At 45.9% G+C, this 25,925-nt stretch overlaps 1 protein-coding gene and 1 long non-coding RNA gene across 3 annotated transcripts in view; both read left to right on the forward strand.

Annotated features, from left to right (window-relative positions):
* The window catches only part of LOC149434123 (uncharacterized), a 67,103-nt gene extending 54,552 nt beyond the window's left edge, over nucleotides 1-12,551 (forward strand). Inside the window, exons 2-3 of the long non-coding RNA XR_016308808.1 lie at nucleotides 11,396-11,528; nucleotides 11,635-12,551. This is a non-coding gene — a long non-coding RNA (uncharacterized LOC149434123). The remainder of the gene's footprint in view (nucleotides 1-11,395; nucleotides 11,529-11,634) is intronic.
* The window catches only part of ZBTB7C (zinc finger and BTB domain containing 7C), a 299,891-nt gene that overhangs the window by 225,779 nt on the left and 48,187 nt on the right, over nucleotides 1-25,925 (forward strand). The window contains exon 1 of one of the 2 annotated variants that reach the window (XM_089664084.1): nucleotides 23,732-24,040. The exons of the other annotated variant lie outside the window; for it this stretch is intronic. The gene's annotated coding sequence lies outside the window, so the exon portion shown is untranslated. Of the gene's footprint in view, nucleotides 1-23,731; nucleotides 24,041-25,925 lie in introns of those variants that run through there. 2 annotated transcript variants of the gene reach the window in all.

The raw sequence follows: 25,925 nt of genomic DNA on the forward strand, positions 1-25,925 counted from the left end.
GAAATGACTGTGGGAGGTAAAAGGACTGATGGTGATGGTTTCCTGGTGGAAAGCATCCAAAATGGCCCCATATACAGTCAGCATTACAATATGTGCGTCTATGGGACTGTTGTAGGGCTGGAAAGCTCCACTGGTGCAGGAACTGGCCTGGTTGGCTCATTGTACACTAATACTTTATGGAAAAGTGAAGCAAATAAAATAATGACTGCCGATTGCGTGATATTCCAACTTGTTAATTTGCAGGAAGTCCACATTTAAACTTTTTTTGTCCTGCGGTATGCAGATTTCCCCTGGCATGCCAACCCGGTGCCCTGAGACAGCCTGCCTGTACCTGCTGCACTCTTTGTTTGCCTTGCTACATACACCCAGCCCCCCCCCCCAAATCCTAAGAATAAAACTATCCGCTCTCCACCCTCCCCGCCCGTGACTCAGTGCACACCCACTGTGTTATTTTCCCTTACATCTGTTGCTGATTTAACTTGTAGACTACTGGGTTCTGATTTTTCCCTCGTCGTCTGAATGTTTACCCATTCCTCTTTATTGGTGGACACCAGCCTTGTTTTCCATCTCTGGGTGTTTCATTGGACTTTGTTATACCGATGATGACACTATGTAAAATTAGAAACAGACCTATATGCAGAGCCCATTACTATATACCTGCATATCCAACTAAATACAAAAATCTGTACTTACATGTATGTGGATCATGTGATAGCCTACAGAGCCTGCATAGCTTCCACCTGTAGATTCGCACTTTCTGTTCTACTGGGGCAAAGTATCATTGACCTCCAGAGACTTTTTGTTTTAGAAAATCTATTTTTAATCTTTTTTCAGCCTTCTTTGCATATCTGCTGCTAGTCTTTCCCAGATACTTCCCGTGTAGATTCTCTCACTCCAATGCTGACTGCATTGTATTGATCTTATTGCTCTGGAAAAACGTTCTAAAGACTGACAATGATGGACCCAATTGTTCTGTACCAGCTTCCTAATAATGACAATGAAGCGCCTTACCTCTCTGGACCTGTATCCTAATAATGACAACAATAGACCTCCTTGCTCTGTCTGAACCAGCTTCCTATTAGATACAACGATGAACCTCATTGCTCTGGACCAGCTTCTTATAGTCACAACGATGGACCTTTTGCTCTAGAACAGCTTCCTAATACAAACAACAATGGACCTTTGTGCCATGGACCAATTTCCTTACAGAGATGATGTAACTTATTGCTCTGAACCAGACTCCAAATAGTGGCATTGATGAACCTTATTGCTCGGGACCAGCTTCCTAATAGAGACAATGATGGACCTTCCTGTTCTGGGCCAGCTTTCTAGTAGAGACAGCAGCCGCATTTAGTCTGGAAGCCAGCTTCCTTCTAGAGACAGCGATGGACCTTAATACTCCGGAGCTGTTTTACTAATAGAGACAACGATGGACCTTATTGCTCCCCCCACCAGCTTCATAGTAGTGACAAAGATAGACCTTATTGCTCTGGATCAGCTTCCTTCTAGAGACAGCGATGGACCTTCTTGCGCTGGACCAGCTTTCTGATAGTGACAACAATGGCCCTTATTGCTCTGGATCAAATTCCTAATTTTCACAAAGATGGACCTTATTGGTCTGGACCAGCTTTGTAATAGTGACAGCAATAGACCTTATTGGTCTGGACCAGCTTCCTAATAATAACAATGGACCTTTTTTTCTCTGTACCAGCTTCCTGTAGTCAAAAAAAATTGACCTTTTGCTCTAAACCAGCTAATACAAACAAAAATGGACCTTTGTGCTGTGGACCAATTTCCTAATAGAGATGATGGACCCTATGGCTCTGATCCATATTCAAAATAGTGACAATGATGAACCTTATTGATCTAGAAAAGCTTCCTAATACAAACAACAATTGACCTTTGTGCCATGGTCCAGTTTCCTTATAGAGATGATGTAACTTATTGCTCTGAACCAGATTCCAAATAGAGACTACGATGGACCTTCTTGTTCTGAACCAGCTTTCTAATAGAGACAGCAGTCGTATTTAGTCTGGAATCCAGCTTCCTTCTAGAGACAGCGATGAACCTTAATACTCCAGAGCTGTTTCCTAATAGAGACCACGATGGACCTTATTGCTCCCCCTACCAGCTTCATAGTAGTGACAAAGATAGACCTTATTGCTCTGGATCAGCTTTCTGATAGTGACAACAATGGCCCTTATTGCTCTGGATCAACTTCCTAATTTTCACAAAGATGGACCTTATTGGTCTGGACCAGCTTCCTAATAATAACAATGGACCTTTTTCTCTCTGTACCAGCTTCCCGTAGTCACAAAAATGGACCTTTTGCACTAAAACAGCTTCTTAATACAAACAACAATGGACCTTTGTGCTGTGGACCAATTTCCTAATAGAGATGATGGACTCTATGGCTCTGAGCTAGATTCAAAATAGTGACAACGATGGACCTCATTGCTCTGGACCAGCTTCCTTGTAAAGATAGTGATGGACCCTAAACCTCTGGAGCTGTATCCTAATAGGGACAATGATGGACAAGCTTCCTAATAGTGACAACGGTGGACCCTATTGCTGTGGACCAGTTTTATAGTAGTGGCAAAGATGCACCTTATTGCTCTGGACCAGGTTTCTGATAGTGACAACGATGGCTCTGGTTCAGCTGTTTCATAGTGACAACAATGGACCTTAAAGCTCTGGACCAGCTCCCGTAATAAAAATTGGACATTTTCGCTATATACAAGCTTCCTATAGTCCCAAAAATTGACCTTTTGCTCTAGACCAGCTTCCTAATACTAAACAATGGACCTTTGTGCTGTGGACCAATTTCCTAATAAAGATGGTGGACCTTATTCTGAATAGTGACAATGATGAACCTTATTGCTCTGGACCAGCTTCCTAATAGGGATGATGGGCCTTATTGCTCTGGACCACTTTCCTAATAGAGACAACGATGGACCTTCTTGTTCTGGACCTGCTTTCTAATAGGGATGATGGACCTTATTGCTCTGTACAAGATTCCAAATAATGACAATGATGAACCTTATTGCTCTGGACCAGCTTCCTAATAGGGATGAAGGACCTTATTGCTCTGGATCACTTTCCTAATAGAGACAACGATGGACCTTCTTGTTCTGGACCTGCGTTCTAATAGAGACAGCAGCTGCATTTAGTCTGGAAGCCACTGGAAATGTGACAGGCTTACAATGCAGCCACCATCCCGGAAATGCCTGAGCAAGGACTTTTATGGCAGAATTACCAGGTTTTATTTAAAGTTAATTTCCAGGCAAAAGTTAAAATGGAATTTCAGTCATCACCTAACTAACTTTAAACCTACTTCCAGCCCCATTTTAAAGCTATTCTATCTAACCCTGTAAAGAAGAGATCACTATACTTACCTATTTTGAAGCTGCTCCAGTCTGGTCCCAGGCTGAGCTGTCAGCGGCGGCTTCTGTGTAGAGTAAAAGCAGCCGATAACGGATGCCCCATAGTAAGTCTATGGGTGACGTCATTTCCTAGGCATTTTCCAGCCATTGTCAACTTTCTCTCAACTCAGAAGCAGCCACTGGAGACTGGTCTGGAGTGGCTTCAGAATAGGTAAGTATAGAGATATCTTCTTTACAGGATTAGATAGAATAGCTTTAGAAGGGGGCTGGGATCAGGTTTAGAGATTTTTAGGATTACAACTGGAGTACTAATTTAACCTACCTCCAACCATCCTCTCACCCCTTCAGTGCTTTTATTTTGCCTTCTTAAGCATCTTACTCACCTCATTGTCCATGTCCCTCGCTGGCTCCTTTTTTTGGGTACAGTTGAGCAGTAATCCAGAGCTGTAGATGTGCCTGCTCCAGATGGTTCCCACCACGGAGCTACAGTCATCATCTTCTGGATCCTAAAAGAACCCCACCATTGAGTAGCCAATAGGAAGTGTACACATCACTGGAGACTGGAGTTCAGCTTTATTGAAACCTGCAAATTTAAACTTTTTGAAGTCTACAATCTCGCCTCTCATCTATATGGCCAAAAGTGTGTGGACATGCTTAAAATTATTACGTTTCAAGTGAAGGGTACTGTTAATGCTACATCATACAAATACATTTTTGTGCTCTTCTAACCCTGTGGGAACAGTTTGGGGAAGGTCCTTTTCTGTTCTAACGTGACTATCTCCCTGTGTACAATTACAGCTCCATGAAGACATAAGTTGATGAGTTTGGTGTGGAGGAACTTAAATCACAGAACCTTGACACCAACCCCATGGAATACCTTTATGATGAGCAGGAGCACAAGTCATCTCTTCTCATCCAACATCAATACTTGACCTCACAAAAGTTCTTTTGTCTTAATGGGCACAAATTCCTGCAGCCTCATATGAAAATCTTGTGGAAATCCTTCCAAGAAGATGTGGGGACTGTTAAAGCCACAAAGGATGGGGGGTGGGACTCCATGTTAATACCCATGCTTTTGGAATAGTATGTCCAGTATTTGAAATAGTATGTCCAAAATGCTTATATAGGTATAGGTAAGGTGTCCACAAAACTTCAGCCAAATAGTTTATTTGGCCATACATAAGAAAATGTATTCATGAAAATTGAATGAAAATGCATGAAACAGTGACTGGATGGATTAAAACATCTTTCATGGGTGCTAAAGCTTGTAAAACAACAAACCACCAGATATGAACCCAAACAAGATGACATTTAGTTTGTTAAAAACGTTGCCTTGGACTGTGTTCCCTTCAAAGGGATCACTAGTGTCCACATTTACAATGAAGGATATCCACAAGCATGAACATTGACAGCCCTGACAAACATTGACAGCTCTTGTCTAAGACTGCTTTAACACATTTCACCCATATGGCAGACTCTGCAACTAAGCCCTATGGATGAATTGCGTTAGTGAGGTCTGTCAATGTCAAGCTTGTGGATATCCTTCGTAATAAATGTGGACAATAGTGATCCCTCCAGTGAATGGTGGCTTTCTTATTAGTACTTGGTCTGTGAACGGAGACGACTTGTATAACCTGGGTTTGAAGTGGCAGTAAGAAGGAGCAGCTTGGGGGGGAGAGAATTTTTATGTCCTTTCATCCAACAGTGGATTAGTGGTTAGCATTTCTACCTTGCAGCACTGGTGTCTTTGGTATAAATCTTGACCAGGACACTCTCTGCATGGAGTTTGGATGTTCTCCCTGTTGCCTGTGTAGGTTTCCTCTGGGTACTGCAGTTTCCTCCCACACGTCAAATACATGCTGATAGGTTAATTGGCTTCTATCTAAGTTGGCCCTAGTATGTGGGTGCATGCATGTGAGGTAGGGATCTTAGAGTGTAAGCTCCTCAAGGGCAGGGACTGATCTGAATGTGCAGTATTTAAAGTGCTGAAACAAATATTTTTAATTTAAAGCTGACCCTGGAGTGCTCCTTTAACTTGCCTTTGAGCTTGAGTATTTTGTTTTAGAGGGGGCGGAGAATTTCAGTTGAGGCAGTTATCAAAGTCCTTTTATCTTTGTTTTTCCATCCTGGTTTCAGCTCTCGGAGATGCTGTGGTTGACAGCTGGGCAAAGTTCTCCAAGTGTTATTTTAGAAAGGAAGTGAATCCGCCCAAAGTGGGCTGTAGCTGAAATAGTATCCCCAGGCTCCTCTCGTTTTGGTTTATTTTTGGGGGGTTGGTGGGATGTTTCCTGCGGCCACCTGAACACAGAGCCTGAGTCTCCCAGATGAGTATGGGTACTTGTGCAGCCAGACGGAGGTTTGACTAAGTTTGGTGACCACTCATTAGACTGCATGAACGTCTGCAAAGGGTTTTCTCTTAAGATTGCTGGTAAGCCACGGCCTTCCACAATATTATCTGTAGGCCCAGGCATTCACTGTGCCCCACTTGAGCCTCTTCATATACTGAATGAACAGCCATTTATCTTTCAGAAGAGCTTCTAAAAGAAGAATTTCAAAACCAACACTTGGTGTATTTTGGGGATGCTGCTAACCTGATCATGGGGCATTTCTGAAAAAGTCAGAGAAGTCCATTCAGGATGAAAATAATAGTATATGTACTGCAGGTAGTAGACAAGGGTGTAGGTAGAAAACAGTGCAGAAACAAATTAGGGACCGGTTTATACCAGAGATTGCTATCTTCTCCACTTTACACTCTGGAATGTTATTCCACAACACTTTCTTTTTTTCAACCCATTCATAATGTGTTGGCCGGTTGAATGAAGCCTCTGGGAGCCATAGAATTCTCCCTGCTTAATGCAGCAGAAGGAACTCTGTGAATGGAGTAGAGCCGGTCACATGACTTTTTGTTTTGCTCAATCAAACTCTTAGAGGCCCATTTATACCAAGAAAGTGGATATTGCTCTCTACTATATGTTATATTCCGAAATGTTACTCCACAAGGGTGTAGTTAGAAAACAGTTCAGAATCAAATCATTAGGGACCTGTTTATACCAGAGAGTAGAGATTGCTATCTACCAGGGGTGGACTGACAACTCATGGGGTCCCCAGGCGATAGGGGATCATGGGGCCCCTGTGTCCTTGCCCAAACTCAAAAAAGCCTATGAAAAAGATACCAGGGACATCTCATGGGGCCCCCTACTGACCCTGGGCCCTTGGGCAGTGCCCGAAATTTCCCTGCCCTTGGGCAGTTTCCAAATGGTCAGTCCGCTCCTGCTATCTACTGTACTTTATACTCCGCAACTATACTCCACACTGCAGTCCTTTTTCTTTTAGCCCATTCATAAAGCATAGGCCTGTTGCATGGAGCCTCTACAGAATTCTCCCTGCTTAACGCAGCAGAAAGAACTCTGTGAATGGAGTAGAGCTGGTCACTTGACTCTTTGTGTTGCATCTGCCTCCTTGAGATCAGCAGTCCCAGATGGCGGCTAGTCAGGTTTCCCGCCCCAATGCCCTTTCCCCTTATCCAGCCCAGGGGATGTGGGGTCACTCACTCAGTCTCTCCTGCAAGCTTGTGGGTTGGTGGCTGCTTTCAGGCCATATGTTGGGCTGGCTCTAGGGTTGCCACCTCATCCCTTTAAACCCAAACACATATTCATTACATAGGTTCTAAGGCTGATTAAGGTGGCAATTATACTCACTTAGTGCCTTATCTGCATTAAATTAGCCTCAGAACCTGTGTAAATAATATGTGTTCAGGTTTAAAGGGATGAGGTGGCAACCCTAGCTGGCTCCTTCCCTGCTTCCCAGGTTGTCCTCTCTCAGGGGACAATGAGGCTGAAAGATTCTCCCTTCCAGCTCCTCTGCTTGTAGGTAAGCCGTTCTCTTGGACCCCCTCCCAAGCTCCACACTCCATCCTGCTCACTCCATCTTCCTGCCTCTGAGCAGGCTCAGTCACTCTTAAGGGCTGTCCTGACCCCCATGCCAAGCCTCCTGCTTGTGGATTGGCCAGAATCCCTTGAGAGTGCAGACCAACTCTTCCTCACTCCTGCCAACTGAATTCTGGAGGGTTCAACAAGTCTCTAGATCAGGGGGAGGCTTCAGGGAATTGATCTACAAAGTCTCTCAGCCCTGACCCGAATTTGACCCCTCTGACTAGTTTTCCTGGTTGCTATTCAGTCTCCTACAAAAAAAAATAATTAACTTAGCTCCCTCTAGCTATCTAGGAGGGTGCTACATGTTGTTGGGTGGAATTGGACTGAAAAAGGTTTATATTGCTGTGTCACTTGGAAGAATTACTGGGAAGAATGTACCTCTCTATTTATCTCAGTAAACAACTGGTGTGAGAACTGTGGAATGATTTCCTCTCGTTTATTGTTGTGCACCAGGGTACATTCAGGGCTGTACACCTGCAGGCACAGGGATGTCACATTGCGAGCAGTGGCTGTATCTGAGCAGATGCGTGGGCGTCCCAATTACCAACCATAGGACTAGCTGCACGGGGATGTATGGAACACTTGTGCATCCCTTTGTGGGTAAACATTGCCCTCCATGGGGGCATGCCTATGTACACCTTGCGGGAACAAGGCCTAAGAGCATGGGCATATAGTTGCAGTATGGGGCAAACAAACACAGCTGGAGGTGAGTTACAGACTGTATGTACAGTATAACCGTGCAACTGAAATCTATTGTCTTCTTGACACTGGTCCTGTGTGACCGCACTGATAGCACATATTCAAGCCCTTGGCGTATACAAGAATCAGGACTGTGAAAGGCCATGACACGAGAAAAAAAACTCAGGTCTAGACAAATGCTTCCAAATGGCTGCGATGGATGCCTACATCTATGAATGCCTCCCGAAAAAAAAAAAACCTCAGGTCTAGACAATTGCTTCCAAATGGCTGTGATGGATACCTACATCTATGGATGCCTCCCGAAAAAAAAAACCTCAGGTCTAGACAAATGCTTCCAAATGGCTGTGATGGATACCTGCATCTATGGATGCCTCCCCAAAAAAAAAACCTCAGGTCTAGACAAATACTTCCAAATGGCTGCGATGGATACCTACATCTATGGATGCCTCCCGAAAAAAAAAACCTCAGGTCTAGACAAATGCTTCCAAATGGCTGTGATGGATACCTACATCTAAGGATGCCTCCTGTGCTACATTTTTTATGTCATCGACACTCCCAAAGTGAGAGGGTCACACATTACAATCACTTCTCCCAGCCTTGAATAAACATGGCTGCTGCAGCCAGGAATTTGTGTTTTGTATTATGGATGTGTCTAGCTTAGCTCTTTACAGGTGCTGCAACACCTTCTTGCCTGGGGGGGAAAGTGCTGATTGCTGGTATTAGGGTGGGTGGTTTTAATAACACATTCTGCCTGAGACAAGATGTACAGAATGTAGGTGTGCTGGGAGGAGGAGACCCATGGTTGCTTTGTCCTCCCTCTATTGTATTCACTGGCACAGCTAATCTCGTTTCAGTTGGATCTCACCTTCTACTGTGTCACAGCAGCTGTGAAGGCAATCCTGCATTGAGAGATTACATCAAAAGCCCAACTACGCCTTTCAAACAATATTGATATTTTTAGGTTGGCCACAGATAGATTGATATCTCATAGGGAACAGGTTCAAGTGTGAGCTCCACTGCAGAGAGAAATCCATAGTTCCTTCATAATATTTCAGGGATTTAGAAGATTATGTTGAAGGAGAAGCGTGGGAACCAGTCCTTGACAACTGTAATGATTGGATAGATCTTTTTATCTGTCCAGTGTGGGTTACCACCTTTTCTGGGAAAGTATACAGACCTTCTTGCCCTGTTAGAGCAGGGGTTCTTAGCCTCGTCAAAATTTCAGACCCCCAATGGATTTCCCAATATGTCCCCATACCTCCTTCAACAAACTGTCCTCCTTCACCAGACGTCAGGAGGACATGTCAATAGGTTGGCTTCACGCATGGATAGCAAGGAACAGACTAGCTCAAAGAAAAACACCGAGATTTAGTCATTTTTTTTTATATAAGAATGGGAAATCATCAATTCATAGGCTAGATACTACTAGTAGGATTTGTACTTTTGGTTTTGTCCAACCAGCACATGGAATGGAGGTCCAATTACAGACTAAGATACTTGCATGTCATCTGACTCATGAAGTCCATTTCTCCACTTCGATTAGAGATTAAATCATGGAGAAAATCTAGTTTCTTTTATTTAGAAATCCATACTCCCATCATTTGGCACCCTTACACCAAAGAATATAGAAACTCCCTTTATTAGAGTCTTCAAGTCCCATTTTCAATGGCCATGTCTGTAAGTTGATGATCAGGTGACAACATTTCCAGTTGAATGTCCCACTGCCAATAGCCAACGTTTGGAAAGTATTACCCAATCCAGACATAAAAAAAGTCAGATCATGTCTATGGATAGAGAGAGAAGAAAGTATTTGTTTTGCAAAAGCTATTCCGTACAAATCTTGATGTTGTATGCTTGCACAGGATTTGAGATATCTGTAGAATTCGATTGGATGTGTTTGCATTTTTGTCGGTCAAATGGATACATTATAAATATCTGGAGCATGTAAGAATATTTTTTGGAAAGCTCAAAGAATTTAATGTATTTACAGTCAGTTTGATAAAATGGTGCAGGAAAGAAATGCAGGTACCCTTAGGTCTCTGGATATACTCATCGTCCTTTGTTTCCCAAGAACAGGGAAGGTCCAATATGTAAACTTCTGCACAGGTAGTCAAGAACCGGCTCAGTCCCTTCGGTTCCTCCTGCCTTCTCCACAGCTTCCCACTGATCCATCACCATGATGGGTGGTCTCAGTAACCAATTGGAAACTGCCACAAATGGGAAGGGGAGAGGGCAGCCTTCAACTTTTCTTGCAGACTGGTGGCTACCTTTTGGTTCCTTTCAGTTGGAACCGTCAGTGTTTTGGGATGGTATCACAGCAGTTCAGTGCACATTATATGTAAAGCCAAAATGTTTTCTTTTCATATCCACAGCTACAGTTTAACACTAGGGACTGATAGGAGTCATCCTTGGGACCAGTGCTGGGACAAGGTCATCTAGAGCCCAGGGTAAACATGCCAAACAGCCCCCCCCCAAAAAAAAAAATACAATTGAGCCCTAAACAAAAATGTCTCCTCTTCCAGTACAAATCTCAACTTCAAATTGTCCCCCCCCCCCTGTACAAATCCTCTACCACTTAATTTTTCCCTCTGCGTATAAATCCTCCCCTCCTCCAAATCCCCCTCTCCCCACAAAAAAACCCAAATCCCCTCTCCTAGAGCTAATTCCCCCCCCAAATGTCCCCCCCAGCAAAAATCCCCCCATTCATCCCTACTAGTACAAATTTCCCTTCTCACCCCCGTCATCCCTCTTCCAACAGAAATCCATTCTTCTAGTATAAACCCCCCCCCCCCTCCAAATCACCCTCTCCCCAAAAGAATAATCCAAAATCCCCTCTCCTAGCACCAATCCTCCCACCCATATTTCCCCTCCTAGCAATCTCTCCTCAATCATCTCTATCCCCCACACAAATCTCCCCCCAATCCCCCTTCCTAACACAAATCCACCCTTCTAGTATAAATCCACCCTTTAAATCACCCCTTGTAGCACAACCCCCAAATCCCCACTGAGCCCAGGGCAGCTGCCCATCCTGCCCCCCCCTTGTACCAGCCCTGCTTGGGACTTTATGGTATTTCTTTATTTAATCTAATTATACAGTATGTGTGAATGTTTGAGGTGGTAGGGGTCATGGTTTCCTTTAATCCTTGGCCAAGACTTTTAATATTTGGCTTATTTTTGTTTGTTTTTTTGTTTTTTTTGTAATAAAAATAAGCTGTACATTTAGATGGATCTTTGGACTGTGGCATGTACTTTTGTATGCTTTTGATAATCAAGTGGAGCAGAGTGTAAAACCAGATTTTTATTTTGAGGGGGTTTGAATTTTTGGTGAAGGGTTAGAACCCCTACCAGTTTATTTTTTGCTGTCTTTACTCTGTTATGCAGGCCATACATGGGTCGAATTCCAAACAACTTTTCGTCCGAAATTTGAAAACGTCGTTCGTTCGGTAATCCGATGGTGCCATCAATGATTTTGAAAATCGGCCGACCAAGTCATAAAGTTCACCCCATATAACAGGTGAAACTTCTGTTCCTTCCAGGTCACGGCTCATGCGCATATTCTTTTAGGAAAAAACCATTGTACGATTTGACCATCATTTAGTAACAAATCTGTCGTTTTTTAGGAATTTTCCAACATGCCCGATCACCGAAAAGGGGAGGAACCACAAAAATCGGCTGGTGCCATTGACCCACTAACAGAGTGAAAATTGGCCGATTATTCTTAGGTCCGATTTTCGGACAAAAAATCAGTCAAATTTCGACCCATGTATGGCCAGCATTAGGGAAGTTTTCCTTCACCCCTTGACCTGGAAGGAAGCAAGACGAAATTTCTACAAGATCAGGGGAAATTCTATACCTCCCAACTTTGTCAAATGGAAAGGGGGACACCAAGTATAAACGCAAAGCTCACACCCCTGCCATACCTTCCATAACACGGACCATGAGGATTAGTGTGCAAAAAAAGTTATTTTAACCACATTTTTTTATCACCACTTTTTATGGTTTTTCGAAACAACAAATATAGTAATTTAAATTTTTACTGAAAGACTCAGTAAAACACGTTTGAAAGTTAAATAATACAATTTTATGGAGATCCTTACATCAGGACGAACATAGGGACAGCTGAGGAAGAAAGAAAGATGGAGGGATATGGTTCCAAAAGAGGGACAGTCCCTTCAAATGAGGGACAGTTAGGCAAGATGGGAATTTTTAGAAATGTGTCACTGGAACAGGTGTCCCCATGGAAAGATTTGCTCTCACCTCTTTTTCTGTGTTCTTTTATTAAAAATACAAATTAAAAATGGGAAAAAGTTGACTTGACGAAACGTATCAGGGACGGAGCCACGTGACGTCATCATGCCAAAAACCAGAAGTAGGCCATTTATATATGTACCAAAAGAGCTGATGTAGATCCTTAAGGGGCAATGTTTTATTATTTAAAGAGGCGATAATACTATGTGCACTGAAGTCTAGTGCACCTTATTTGTGTGTTTTATTTCAATCTTTAGCTTAATAAAATTGGAGTTTGTATCTAATACTATGAGAGGCTTGTTTCCTCCTTCTTGGTGAAATTGGCTGGAGTTGGAGCTGGGCATCATAGAAGAGTACAGGCTGGATATTAGTAAATCCGGTGCATTGCTACAGTACATACCTACCCAGGTCACCTTCCCGTAGTGTGGGGCAAATATTGAGGTAAGCGGCTGGACTTGGAGGTGGTGGTACACTTTGGTGGAATACGCAATAAAGCGCAAATAATAATTCATATATAACGTATATGAGGAGGATACGTGTTATATGAGGAGGATGAGTGTTATATGACGAGGATACGTGTTATATGAGGAGGATGAGTGTTATATGAGGAGGATACGTGTTATATGAGGAGGATGAGTGTTATATGAGGAGGATGAGTGTTATATGAGGAGGATGAGTGTTATATGAGGAGGGTAAGTGTTATATGAGGAGGATGAGTGTTATATGAAGAGGATACGTGTTATATGAGGAGGATGGGTGTTATATGAGGAGGATACGTATTATATGAGGAGGATACGTGTTATATGAGGAGGATACGTGTTATATGAGGAGGATACGTGTTATATGAGGAGGGTAAGTGTTATATGAGGAGGATACGTGTTATATGAGGAGGGTAAGTGTTATATGAGGAGGATACGTATTATATGAGGAGGATACGTGTTATATGAGGAGGGTAAGTGTTATATGAGGAGGATACGTGTTATATGAGGAGGATAAGTGTTATATGAGGAGGATAAGTGTTATATGAGGAGGATACGTGTTATATGAGGAGGATAAGTGTTATATGAGGAGGGTAAGTGTTATATGAGGAGGATGGGTGTTATATGAGGAGGATACGTATTATATGAGGAGGGTAAGTGTTATATGAGGAGGGTAAGTGTTATATGAGGAGGATGAGTGTTATATGAGGAGGATGAGTGTTATATGAGGAGGATGAGTGTTATATGAGGAGGGTAAGTGTTATATGAGGAGGATACGTGTTATATGAGGAGGGTAAGTGTTATATGAGGAGGATGAGTGTTATATGAGGAGGATACGTGTTAAATGAGGAGGATAAGTGTTATATGAGGAGGATACGTGTTATATGAGGAGGATGAGTGTTATATGAGGAGGATACGTGTTATATGAGAAGGATGAGTGTTATATGAGGAGGGTAAGTGTTATATGAGGAGGATGAGTGTTATATGAGGAGGATAAGTGTTATATGAGGAGGATGAGTGTTATATGAGGAGGGTAAGTGTTATATGAGGAGGATGAGTGTTATATGAGGAGGATAAGTGTTATATGAGGAGGATGAGTGTTATATGAGGAGGGTAAGTGTTATATGAGGAGGATGAGTGTTATATGAGGAGGATAAGTGTTATATGAGGAGGATGAGTGTTATATGAGGAGGATAAGTGTTATATGAGGAGGATGAGTGTTATATGAGGAGGATAAGTGTTATATGAGGAGGATGAGTGTTATATGAGGAGGATAAGTGTTATATGAGGAGGATAACACATTTAGGAGATAAAAGGACTTTTGTTTATTCATTGTCATTTGGTCACATTTTTATTGTGTCATTTCAGGCACTTTCCTAATGATTGCACACACAATATTCTTTTCTGGTGGCCCGTCGAAGCTGCTCTGAAAGTCCTTTGGCTTCTATTATAATAGGGCATGCATGTTAGAAACCTTAGTGCCCCTTACAGCCAACCTGATAGGGCCCCCCCAAACCACAGGGCCCCATACAGCCAACCTAACAAGGCCCCCCCATCCCCACAAAAAAAAAGTTTACTATGTTTAGTTTACTATGCTTCAGTTATGAATGAACACAGTGAGTGATCGGTACCGATCACCCATTGTATTCATTCAGGAATGAAAGGGGCTGGTAAATTGCTGGAACCGATCCCCTGTACGTTTCTCTCTGCAGCAGCTGAAAGTCATGGGGCTCCAGTTACTCGGCCTGGCTTCAACGGTTTAAAGAGCGGATACATTGCTTCACTGCACTACACTATCAGTAACAGGAGGCTTGAATGTTTACAGAAGATCCTGCCAAGGAATTTATTTATTTCAGGTACTTATATAGCACCGTCAATTTACGCAGCACTTTACATATATATTGTACATTCACATCAGTCCCTAACCTTCAAGGGGCGTACAATCTAAGGTCCCTAACTCACATTCATACATACACATACTAGGGACAATTTAGACAGGAGCCAATTAACCTACCAGCATGTCTTTGGAGTGTGGGAGGAAACCGGAGTACCCGGAGGAAACCCACGCAGGCACAGGGAGAACATGCAAACTCCAGGCAAGTGGTGCCGTGGAATTCTGGTGATACCATACATTCCTGTGGAAACACTGGTGGGAGAGCTCTCATATTTCTCAGGGATGCCTACAAAGAGCTGTTCCACTACTGTTTCCACAAGAACGTGTAGTGCCACTCAAATTTCCGGGCAAGCGTCCCGGAGATGTTAGGTTGGGTCACTCTCATAGTGTCCTGGGAAAACTAGGTTGGGTCACTCTCATGGTGTCCCCACTGAGGTTGAGCCTTGGGAACTGGGAGTCACAAGCTAAGGGACTCCAGTCACCTGGCCCAGCAGGAGTCCTGTATGTTTATGGTCTTCCACAGAAGATCCTGTCAAGGAATTTTGGTGACATCACACTTTCTCATGGAAACAGTGGTGGGACAGCTCTTTGTAGGTGTCTCTGCTACACTATACTATCAGCATAGCAGGAGGCCTGAATGTTTATGGTCTTTCAGAGAAGATCTGGCCCAGGAATTTGGGTGACTTCACACCTTCTCATGGAAACAATGGTGGGACAGCTCTTTGTAGGTGTCTCTACTACACTATTCTATCAACAAAGCAGGAGGCATAAATGTTTATGGTTTTCCAGAGAAGATCCTGCCAAGGAATTTGGGTGACCTCACACCTTCTCATGGAAACAGTGGTGGGACAGCTCTTTGTAGGTGTCTCTGCTACACTATGCTATCAGCATAGCAGGAGGCCTAAATGTTCATGGTCTTCCAGAGAAGATCCTGACAAGAAATTTGGGTGACATCACACCTTCTCCTGGAAACAGTGGTGGGCCAGCTCTTTGTAGGAGTCTCTGCTACACTATGCTATCAGCATAGCAGGAGGCCTGAATGTTTATGGTTTTCCAAAAAAGATCCAGCCCAGGAATTTGGGTGACATCACACCTTCTCATGGAAACAATGGTGGGACAGCTCTTTGTAGGTGTCTCTACTACACTATACTATCAACATAGCAGGAGGCATAAATGTTTATGGTTTTCCAGAGAAGATCCTGCCAATGAATTTGGGTAATTCCACACCTTCTCCTGGAAACAGTGGTGGGACAGCTCTTTGAAGGTGTCTCTGATACACAACACTATCAGCATAGCAGGAGGCCGGAATGTTTATGGTCTTCCAGAGAAGATCCTGCCAAGGAATTTGGGTAATTCCACACCTTCTCCTGGAAACAGTGGTGGGACAGCCCTTTGTAAGTGTCTCTGCTACACTATGCTATCATCATAGCAGGAGGCCTGAATGTTTATGGTCTTCCAGAGAAGATCCTGCCAAGGAATTTGGGTGACATCACACCTTCTCATGGAAACAGTGGCGGGTCAGCTCTTTGTAGGTGTCTGTACTACACTATACTATCAGCATAGAAGAGGCGTGAATGTTTATGGTCTTCCAGTGAAGAGCCTGCACAGAAATTTTAGTGGCACCCCATGTTCTTGTGGAAACAGTGGTGGGACTGCTCTTTGTAGGCCTTGCTGAGAAGTATGGTAAACCAACGAATGGCTCATGCCATCCAGGCCCCACCCATGGCAGTAATTATACTGTGATGGATGACATTAGCCACATTCTAACATTGTACAAGTGCCGGAGCCCCTGCTCCCATCCTGGCTGTGATTTCTGATCTTCAGTAAAAGGGTACTCTCTGTTTTCAGGTATCCCCCGCCCCTGCAGAGCTCGTAGCAGTCTTCTAATGAGCGGTGCTGGGAAGTGTGACATATCTGTTTTGTCCGATCACCTCTTATGAACTCCCCGCTGCCGCTAATGAGAGAAAATTAGACTGAGATTCTGCTGCTAATACATTAGACTAGACTGTGTCCTCATGACGTCCTCTTCCACACATCCAGACCTAGACGCTCATCTCAGCCGCCTGCCTAATGCACTGCCCCGATTTATTGATTTCTTTTTTCCTTTACCAGTAGATATTGCTGTAGACAATATTCCGGTTTGATTAAAGGGCAACGCCTGCCACACATTAAAACTGGACGTAGGATCAGATATATTATGTGGAAGTGTAATACTTTGAGGGATTTCTTACAGTACTCCCATGACAATGCCTTCATCTGAATATTTCTCCAGGAGTCGCCATCTACTTGCTGGGCTGAGATGCCGGATCAGAGGTGACAAAAAATGTCTGTTTGGCACCTGCTACAGCCTCTCATCGTGTCACAATGGTACAATGTACAGTCTGATCATTGGGGGGACGACGACTAATAAAATGCTTCCTCCTACCTGCAGTAGACTGATGACATCATCTCAGCCTAGGCAAAGTCACCAGACCTGGCGTTCAAGGATTGCTATTTAACCATTTCCCGACCAGCCGTTGTATATAATCGGCCGGACGGTGGCAGTGCAGGGTCGGGTGGCCGTTTATAAACGGCCTCCCCGCACCCTGCTTGTGCACGCTCCCTGGGAGTGTGCAGCACCACGATCCAGTGCCCGCTGTGTCCTCCGGACACAGTGAAACACCTATCGTCAGACGGGACCTCTGTACGTGGTCCCGATCATGTGATCACTGATTGGCCAATCAGTGATCACATGCAGAGTAGTAAGCAAGATGTCACTTCTGACATCATTGCTTATTACGTGTGAAATCTGTGAATGATCACAGAAGTCACATGGTACAAGGCTATTCACAAAAGCCTTGTACCATGTGACAAGCTGTGACCAATTACAGTTCACACAGTAGTTCTCAATGGCTGCAATAATGCAGACAGAGAGGAGAAATGATTGCTTTTACAGCCTTTATGGACTGTAAAAAAAAAAATCTTCATCACCCCCCACAAGTAGTACAGTGTCACCATGGTGACACTGTACTGCTAGGGTGACAGTATGTAAAAAAACAAAACATAAATAATAATATAAAAAAAAGTTTAAAAATTATAATTTGGTTATAAACTAATTTGGGTTATTTTTTTTTTTTACTAAAAATATAACGGAATAAATTTTGGCCAAGATTTATGATGAAATACTATTTATTTGCAAAATTGTATAAGAAAAACACTTTTTTTTTTCAAAATTTTTGGACTTTTTCATTTACATAGCAAAAAAAACTAAAAATCCCAGTGGTGAATAAATACCACCAAAATAAAGCTTTATCTGTCTAAAAAAAATTCATATGGGTCCAGTGTTGCATGACCGCGCAATTGTCATTCAAAGTGTGACAGCGCTGAAAGCTAAAAATTGGCCTGGACAGGAAGGGGGGAAAGTGTCCGGACTGGAAGGGGGGGAAAGTGTCCGGACTGGAAGGGGGTAAAAGTGTCCGGACTGGAAGGGCGGGAAAGTGTCCGGACTGGAAGGGGGTAAAAGTGTCCGGAATGGAAGGGGGGGAAAGTGTCCAGACTGGAAGGGGGGGAAAGTGTCCGGACTGGAAGGGGGGGAAAGTGTCCGGACTGGAAGGGGGGGAAAGTGCCCGGACTGGAAGGGGGGGAAAGTGTCCGGACTGGAAGGGGGGGAAAGTGTCCGGACTGGAAGGGGGTAAAAGTGTCCGGACTGGAAGGGCGGGAAAGTGTCCGGACTGCAAGGGGGGGAAAGTGTCCGGACTGGAAGGGGGTAAAAGTGTCCGGACTGGAAGGGCGGGAAAGTGTCCGGACTAGAAGGGCGGGAAAGTGTCCGGACTGGAAGGGGGGGAAAGTGTCCGGACTGGAAGGGGGGGAAAGTGTCCGGACTGGAAGGGGGTAAAAGTGTCCGGACTGGAAGGGGGGGAAAGTGTCCGGACTGGAAGGGGGGGAAAGTGTCCGGACTGGAAGGGGGTAAAAGTGTCCGGACTGGAAGGGCGGGAAAGTGTCCGAACTGGAAGGGGGTAAAAGTGTCCGGACTGGAAGGGGGTAAAAGTGTCCGGACCGGAAGGGGGGGAAAGTGTCCGGACCGGAAGGGGGGGAAAGTGTCCGGACTGGAAGGGGGGGAAAGTGCCCGGACTGGAAGGGGGGGAAAGTGTCCGGACTGGAAGGGGGGAAAAGTGCCCGGACTGGAAGGGGGGGAAAGTGCCCGGCCTGGAAGTGGTGAAGGATATAAGGTGCAGCTTTTATGATGATACCTGACATGTCGCACATTTATTCAGGCTAGGCTCACACCTATGCAGGTTGTGTTTGAACCATTTCTGAATTGCATTTTGCGTTTTTACACCTGCGGTTTTTACGTGTTTTTTCTGCGTTTTGAGCGCATATTGCATTTTTTTGCAAGGATAATTGCTTCTGCTGTACCATGTTGCACACAAGTTGCATGTACAACATTCAGGTGCGACTGTCATGCAACTTTGGAGGGCTACTGGACCAAACTGGGGCATGCTGCTAAAATGCAGATTTTAGGAAGATTACTTAAATCCCCCCCCCCCCAAAAAAAAATAATATATAATTTTCTGAATGCAGACACCCCATAGATGAAAAGAGTGGCAGTCCAATGTTTGTCATCCCACAATATCTATAAATGCAACCTCCGCCCAGGGCCAGACTGACCATTTGAGCACTTGGGCACTGCCCGAGGGCCCGGGGTCAGTAGGGGGCACCATGAGATGACCCTGGTACCTTTTTATAGGCTTTTTTGGGTGTGTTTTGAGTGTGGGCAAGGACTCAGGGGCCCCATGATCCCCAATTGCCCGGGGGGGCCCATAAGTTGTCAGTCCGCCCCTGCCTCCGCCTCTGTATTGCATGTGCTCAACTTCAGTACCAAACATTTTCCAGAGGCGACCCTTTTCCCTCGGTTCACATCAAGCCGACTTTGAAATCATGCGACTTACAGTGAAGTCGAACGATTTAAAAGTCGTGTAAACTGCTGATTTCAGGTGCGATTTGCAAGACATCTGACACAGATGTCTATGCAAATCGCACCAAAAGGAGTACATGTACTACTATAGAAATCGGTGCAGCTCTGACCAAGTCGGAACCACACCGATATGACCGCTGTAATTGCGACTTGGCATGTCAGTCCGCAGGGGCGGACTGACAACTCATGGGGCCCCCGGGCGATAGGGGATCATGGGGCTCCTGTGTCCTCGCCCACACTCAAAAAAGCCTCTGAAAAAGGTACCAGGAGCACCTCATGGGGCCCCCTACTGACCCTGGGCCCTCGGGCAGTGCCCTAGTTTCCCAATGGTCAGTCCGCCCCTGGTTGCAGGGAATGCAAATCGCATGCCAAGTTGCATCCCATGTGACTGGGGGTGTTAGGCTTGGTTCACACTGGATGCGATTTAAAATTGCGCATTTTTTTGCGATTTCACTGCGTTTTCTGAAGTTTTATTGCAATTTGTGAAGATTTCCCAGTGATTTCTTACATTTTCCAGTGCGATTTCTATTGTAGTCTATGTATGTGAAATCGCAACGAACTGCAGAAAAGGTAATACAAGAACTTCTTTTGAAATGGCGCTGCAGCAAATCGCGTATGTTAAGACACTCACATTCATTAGATTTCAGGTACGATTTCAATTCCCAAACTGCACCTGAAATCGTGGCAGTGTGAACCAGGGCTTAGCGTTTTCCGCAGTGTTTTGCAATTTGCAGAAACGCAGTACAGTCCATTTAACATGATCTCCTATGGGACACATTCCCATCTCCGCGGTTTCACTCGGTGCATTTTTTTTTTTTCTGGGGAGGGTCAGGGACTTTTTTGAAGGCAAAAGTTGTGTTTTTGGTCCTATAGACTTCAAAGGAAATGCTGCAGAAAAGCATGTATTGCGTTTTTGTGATGTTTTTTCTGCGTTTTTCAGTTTAAATCTTCCTAGCAACATGAAAATTTTTGTAAAAATGGAACAAAAAATGCAAAACGCATCAAAATGCGTAAAAGAAAGGCAAAAATGTAATGCAGAAATGGCTCAAACGCAACCTGCATAGGTGTGGACCTAGACTTAAAAGTCTTTACAGCTCATCAATGTAGGCTCCGTTCACACTTTTCATTGCGACTACAGTGCGACTTGATGCAACTTTGATGTGACTTTGGATGAGTGCAACTTTGGAGCGACTTTGGCTTCGACCAAGGATAATTGTTTCTGCTGTACAAAGTCACACACAAATCGCATGTACAACATTTAGGTGTGACTTTCATGCGACATTGGAGGGTTAACATTGAAGTCTATGTTCCTTAAGTTGCATGAAAGTCAGATCAAAGTAGTGCAGGAACTATTTTGAAGTCGCACAGGTATGAATGGTACCCAATAGGAAACATGGGGTGGGGGGGCAAGTTGTCATACGAGTTTGGACCCCAAAGTCACATGATAAGCAGCATAAGTGTGAATGGAGCCTAAGGTGACCATATACCATACAATCTGATTGTGCAATTTCCTTTAGATCTACCATCATCTAGGTAATAGGCAGACACCTCTAAACTGTCCAGTCACCTTGTACCCTGACAGGCCCCAACATTACATAGCTAATGGTAGATCTAAAAGAGGTTGTACAATCAGATTGTATAGTGTATGGCCCAGGGGCGGACTGACAAATCATGGGGCCCCCGGGCGATAGGGGATCATGGGGCCCCTGTGTCCTTCCCCAAACTCAAAAAAGCCTATGAAAAAGGTACCAAGGGCATCTCATGGGGCCCCCTACTGACCCCGGGCCCTCGGGCAGTGCCCGAGTTTCCAAATGGTCAGTCCGCCCCTGAATATGGCAGAACTTGTCATGTGATTTGTCAGCGACCGGTGTGAACCAGGGCTTACGAGGATTTCAGTGCGTGTTCCAGTTTGCAGAAACGCACTACAGTCCATTTAACAGGATTCCCTATGGATCTAGATCACATCTCTGCGTTTTCAGCCCCTGCGTTTTTTTAAGTGGTCAGGGACTTTTCTTCCCGCAGCAGATTGCATTTTTAGTGTAATAGACTTCAATGGAACTGCACCAAAAACGCAAGAGTAGCGTCTTTTATGCCTTTTTGGGGTTTTTTGACAAATGGGAAAGTATTGACTTTGATGTGACTTTACACTCTCTGGCACTCAAGTAGCATGAAAGTCGCATCAAAGACGTGAACAGGACTGTCATACTTTCCTATTAGTCTCATCCGAGTCACACCCATTTAAAGTTCCATCCAAGTCCCACCCATCCAAAGCCTCATCCAAGTCCCACCCATCCAAAGCCTCATCCAAGTCCCACCCATCCAAAACCTCATCCAAGTCCCACCGATCCAAAACCTCATCCAAGTCCCACCGATCCAAAGCCTCATCCAAGTCCCACCCATCCAAAGCCTCATCCAAGCCCCACCCATCCAATTCGTCATCCAAGCCCCACCCTTCTAAAGCCTCATCCAAGCCCCACCCATCCAAAGCCTCATCCAAGTCCCACCCATCCAAAGCCTCATCCAAGCCCCACCCATCCAAAGCCTCATCCAAGCCCCACCCATCCAAAGCCTCATCCAAGCCCCACCCATCCAAAGCATCATCCAAGCCCCACCCTTCTAAAGCCTCATCCAAGTCCCACCCATCCAAAGCCTTATCCAAGTCCCACCCACCCAAAACCTCATCCAAGCCCCACCCATCCAATTCCTCATCCAAGCCCCACCCTTCTAGAGCCTCATCCAAGCCCCACCCATCCAAAGCCTCATCCAAGCCCCACCCATCCAAAGCCTCATCCAAGCCCCACCCATCCAAAGCCTCATCCAAGTCGCACCCATCCAAAGCCTCATCCAAGCCCCACCCATCCAATTCGTCATCCAAGCCCCACCCTTCCAAAGCCTCATCCAAGTCCCACCCATCCAAAGTTGCATCCAAGTCGCACCCATTCAAAGTCGCATCCAATTCGCACCCTCTCAAAGTCGCATCCAAGTCGCACCCATTCAAATTTGCATCCAAGTCGCACTACATGAACAGAACTGTCATACTTTCCTATTAGCTTAAAAAAAAAAGTTGCATCTAAGTCGCACCCATTCAAAGTTACATCCATTTCCCACCCATCCAAAGTCGCATCTATGTCCCACCCATCCAAAGTCGCATCCAATTCCCACCCATCCAAAGTCGCATCCAAGTCCCATTCATCCAAAGTCGCATCAAAGTCGAATCACAGTCAATACTTTCCTATTGACGAAAAAAACCCAAAACAAATGCAAAACGCATCAAAAACGTGTTCAAAAATGCAAAACGTGTCGGAAAGCACATCAGTCGCAGCAACCGAGCCTTAGGGTCCCGATCTCACACACACACATATTAGGGCCAATTATCCTACCAGCACGCCTTTGTGAAGTGTGGGAGGGCCCATGCAAACTCCATGCAGACGGTGTTCAGACCAAGATACAAAGCGGAGAGGCCGGTGCGAAGCACTAAGCCCCCGCACTGCCCAGATGGCCATAAAACCCTGGCAGAGGTTCCAGTCCTTCCCTAAGGTTTTGGCCGTCTGTACACTTTGTAGCCCGGGTTCACACCGATGCGGTGCGGCACATCGCATGCGATTCACACAGGACCTGCACCGCATTCCTGTGCCAACCACATGCAAATTTTGTGCAGTGCGATTTGAGCCTCACATTTTGTATGGCTCAGATCGCACCGCATCTGCACCAGAATAGTTCAGCACCCCTTTTTTTTTTACCACACCAGAATCGGATCGCATGGGTCAGGGGCGGACTGACAACTCCTGGGACCCCCGGGCAATAGGGGATCATGGGGCCCCTGTGTCCTTGCCCAAACTCAAAAAAGCCTATGAAAAAGGTACCAGGGGCATCTCATGGGGCCCCCTACTGACCCCGGGCCCTTGGGCACTGCCCGGGTTTCCAAATAGTCAGTCCGCCCCTGGCATGGGTGTGAACACCCGCAGCGGTTTGCATGAACGTGGTGCGATTATGATGCGAATCGGAAATCGCACAGAAACAGAACCGCATCCATGCGATCTTGGACTAAGGGTTAATCCAGGGCTGGCTTTTTAACTCTGGTGGAAATGTGAGGGCAGGCGGGGGTTAAACGTACGCGGGCACTGCGGCGGCGCTCTGAGCTTGGCGACGGTGCGTGAATCTTGTCCCGGGTGTGGCTTGTTAGGTTTACAATCGCAGCTCTTGGCCCCAAAGTCGCTGTGCTGAACGAAGACACAAGACTGGGTCTCCTCACCTCCTAATCTGACGTGCCAGGCGGGGGTGGGGGGGCTGCCAGCCAAAAACACCCAAGTTCCAGCTTGTCTGATCTCCGTCTGCAGGGAGCGGGTGTGTGGATGACCGATCGCAGCCTGCCGAGGGGCTGCGCTCCATGATCGCCAAGTCGCTGCGTCCTGCTCGGCGATGGGGAGAGAAGCCTCCGTGTAGGCGCCAAGGTACAGAATATTTACGGTTCTCCGGGGTCGCCCACCAAATACTTTATGTCCGGAGACGCTCATCAGGCGCTCAGGGGGGTGTTTGCAGCGTTGCGCCGGTGGCGTCACTTTTTTTTTCTTCCATGCTGAGCGCGCCGGCCTCTTTTTTTTCCTCGAGAAGTTTGCGTTTCTCCTGCTAGCGACACTTTGGACGGGAATCTAAATTTCCCCTGGCCCGGTGACAGAGAGGAGGGGGGTGAGTCCTCCCAAGACTTGGCTCAATGTGGAAAGCAGCACTAAAGGCGCACACTGAGCCCGGGATCACACTGATGTGGTGCGGAATTCACAAAGTTTCTGTGCGATTTTCGCACCGCATCACAATCGCACCCCGTCCATGCGAAGCGCTGCGGGTGTGTATGTTACGGTCACAGCGCCCAGAGATCGGTCCGCAAAACGCGTTGCGATGTGCAGAATCGGATCGCATAGGTGCAGGGGCGGACTGACAACTCATGGGGCCCCCGGGCAATAGGGGATCATGGGGCCCCTGTGTCCTTGCCCAAAGTCAAAAAAGCCTATGAAAAAAGGTACCAGGGGCATCTCATAGGGCCCCCTACTGACCTCGGGCCCTCAGGTAGTGCCCGAGTTTCCAAATGATCAGTCCACCCCCGCTTAGGTGTGAATACCCGTGCAATCTGATTCTAGTGCGGACGACTGGTGTGGGTGCGGTGCGATTAGAGCCGTACATAATGTATGGTTCCAATTGCACCGCACACAGATCGCATGTGATTGGCACAGGAATGCGGTGCGGTTCCTGTGTGCATCACATGCAATATACTGCACCGCATATGTGTGAACTCGGGGTTCTGCACCTTTTTGGTATGGATGCGGTACGATTTGCACCATACAAAATGTACGGCTAAAATCGCACTGCACAGAATGTGAACTATGACAACCATATCACGCATGCAGTGCGAACTGGCCCTTAGACATGCGCCTGAGCCCGGGTTCAGACTGATGCGGTGCAGAATTTGCAACAGTTTCTGTGCGATTTCCGCACCGCATCACAAACGCACCTTGTCCATGCGAACCGCTGCTGGTGTGTATGTTAAGTTAACGGCACCACAAAATCCGCTCTCCCCAGACCCTGCATTCACTATATCTGGTCTCCCCGGACCCTGCATTCCCTATATCTGGTCTCCCCGGACCCTGCATTCAGTATATCTGGTCTCCCCAGACCCTGCATTCACTATATCCAGTCTCCCCGGACCCTGCATTCACTATATCCGGTCTCCCCGGGCCCCGCATTCACTATATCTGCTCTCCCCGGACCCTGCATTCACTATATCCGGTCTCCCCGGACCCTGCATTCACTATATCCGGTCTCCCCGGACCCTGCATTCACTATATCCGGTCTCCCCGGACCCTGCATTTACTATATCCGCTCTCCCCGGACCCTGCATTCACTATATCCGGTCTCCCCGGACCCTGCATTCACTATATCCGGTCTCCCCGGACCCTGCATTCACTATATCCGGTCTCCCCGGACCCTGCATTCACTATATCCGGTCTCCCCGGACCCTGCATTCACTATATCCGGTCTCCCCGGACCCTGCATTCACTATATCCGGTCTCCCCGGACCCTGCATTCACAATATCTGGTCTCCCCGGACCCTGCATTCACTATATCCGCTCTCCCCGGACCCTGCATTCCCTATATCAGCTCTCCCCGGACCCTGCATTCACTATATCTGGTCTCCCCGGACCCTGCATTCACTATATCTGCTCTCCCCGGACCCCGCATTCACTATATCTGCTCTCCTCGGACCCTGCATTCACTATATCCGGTCTCCCCAGACCCTGCATTCACTATATCTGCTCTCCCCGGACCCCGCATTCACTATATCCG

The sequence above is a fragment of the Staurois parvus genome, unplaced genomic scaffold (genome assembly GCF_062004578.1).
Source record: "Staurois parvus isolate SC_StPar_1 unplaced genomic scaffold, SC_StPar_1.0 ptg001830l, whole genome shotgun sequence".
NCBI classification, from domain to species: domain Eukaryota; kingdom Metazoa; phylum Chordata; class Amphibia; order Anura; family Ranidae; genus Staurois; species Staurois parvus.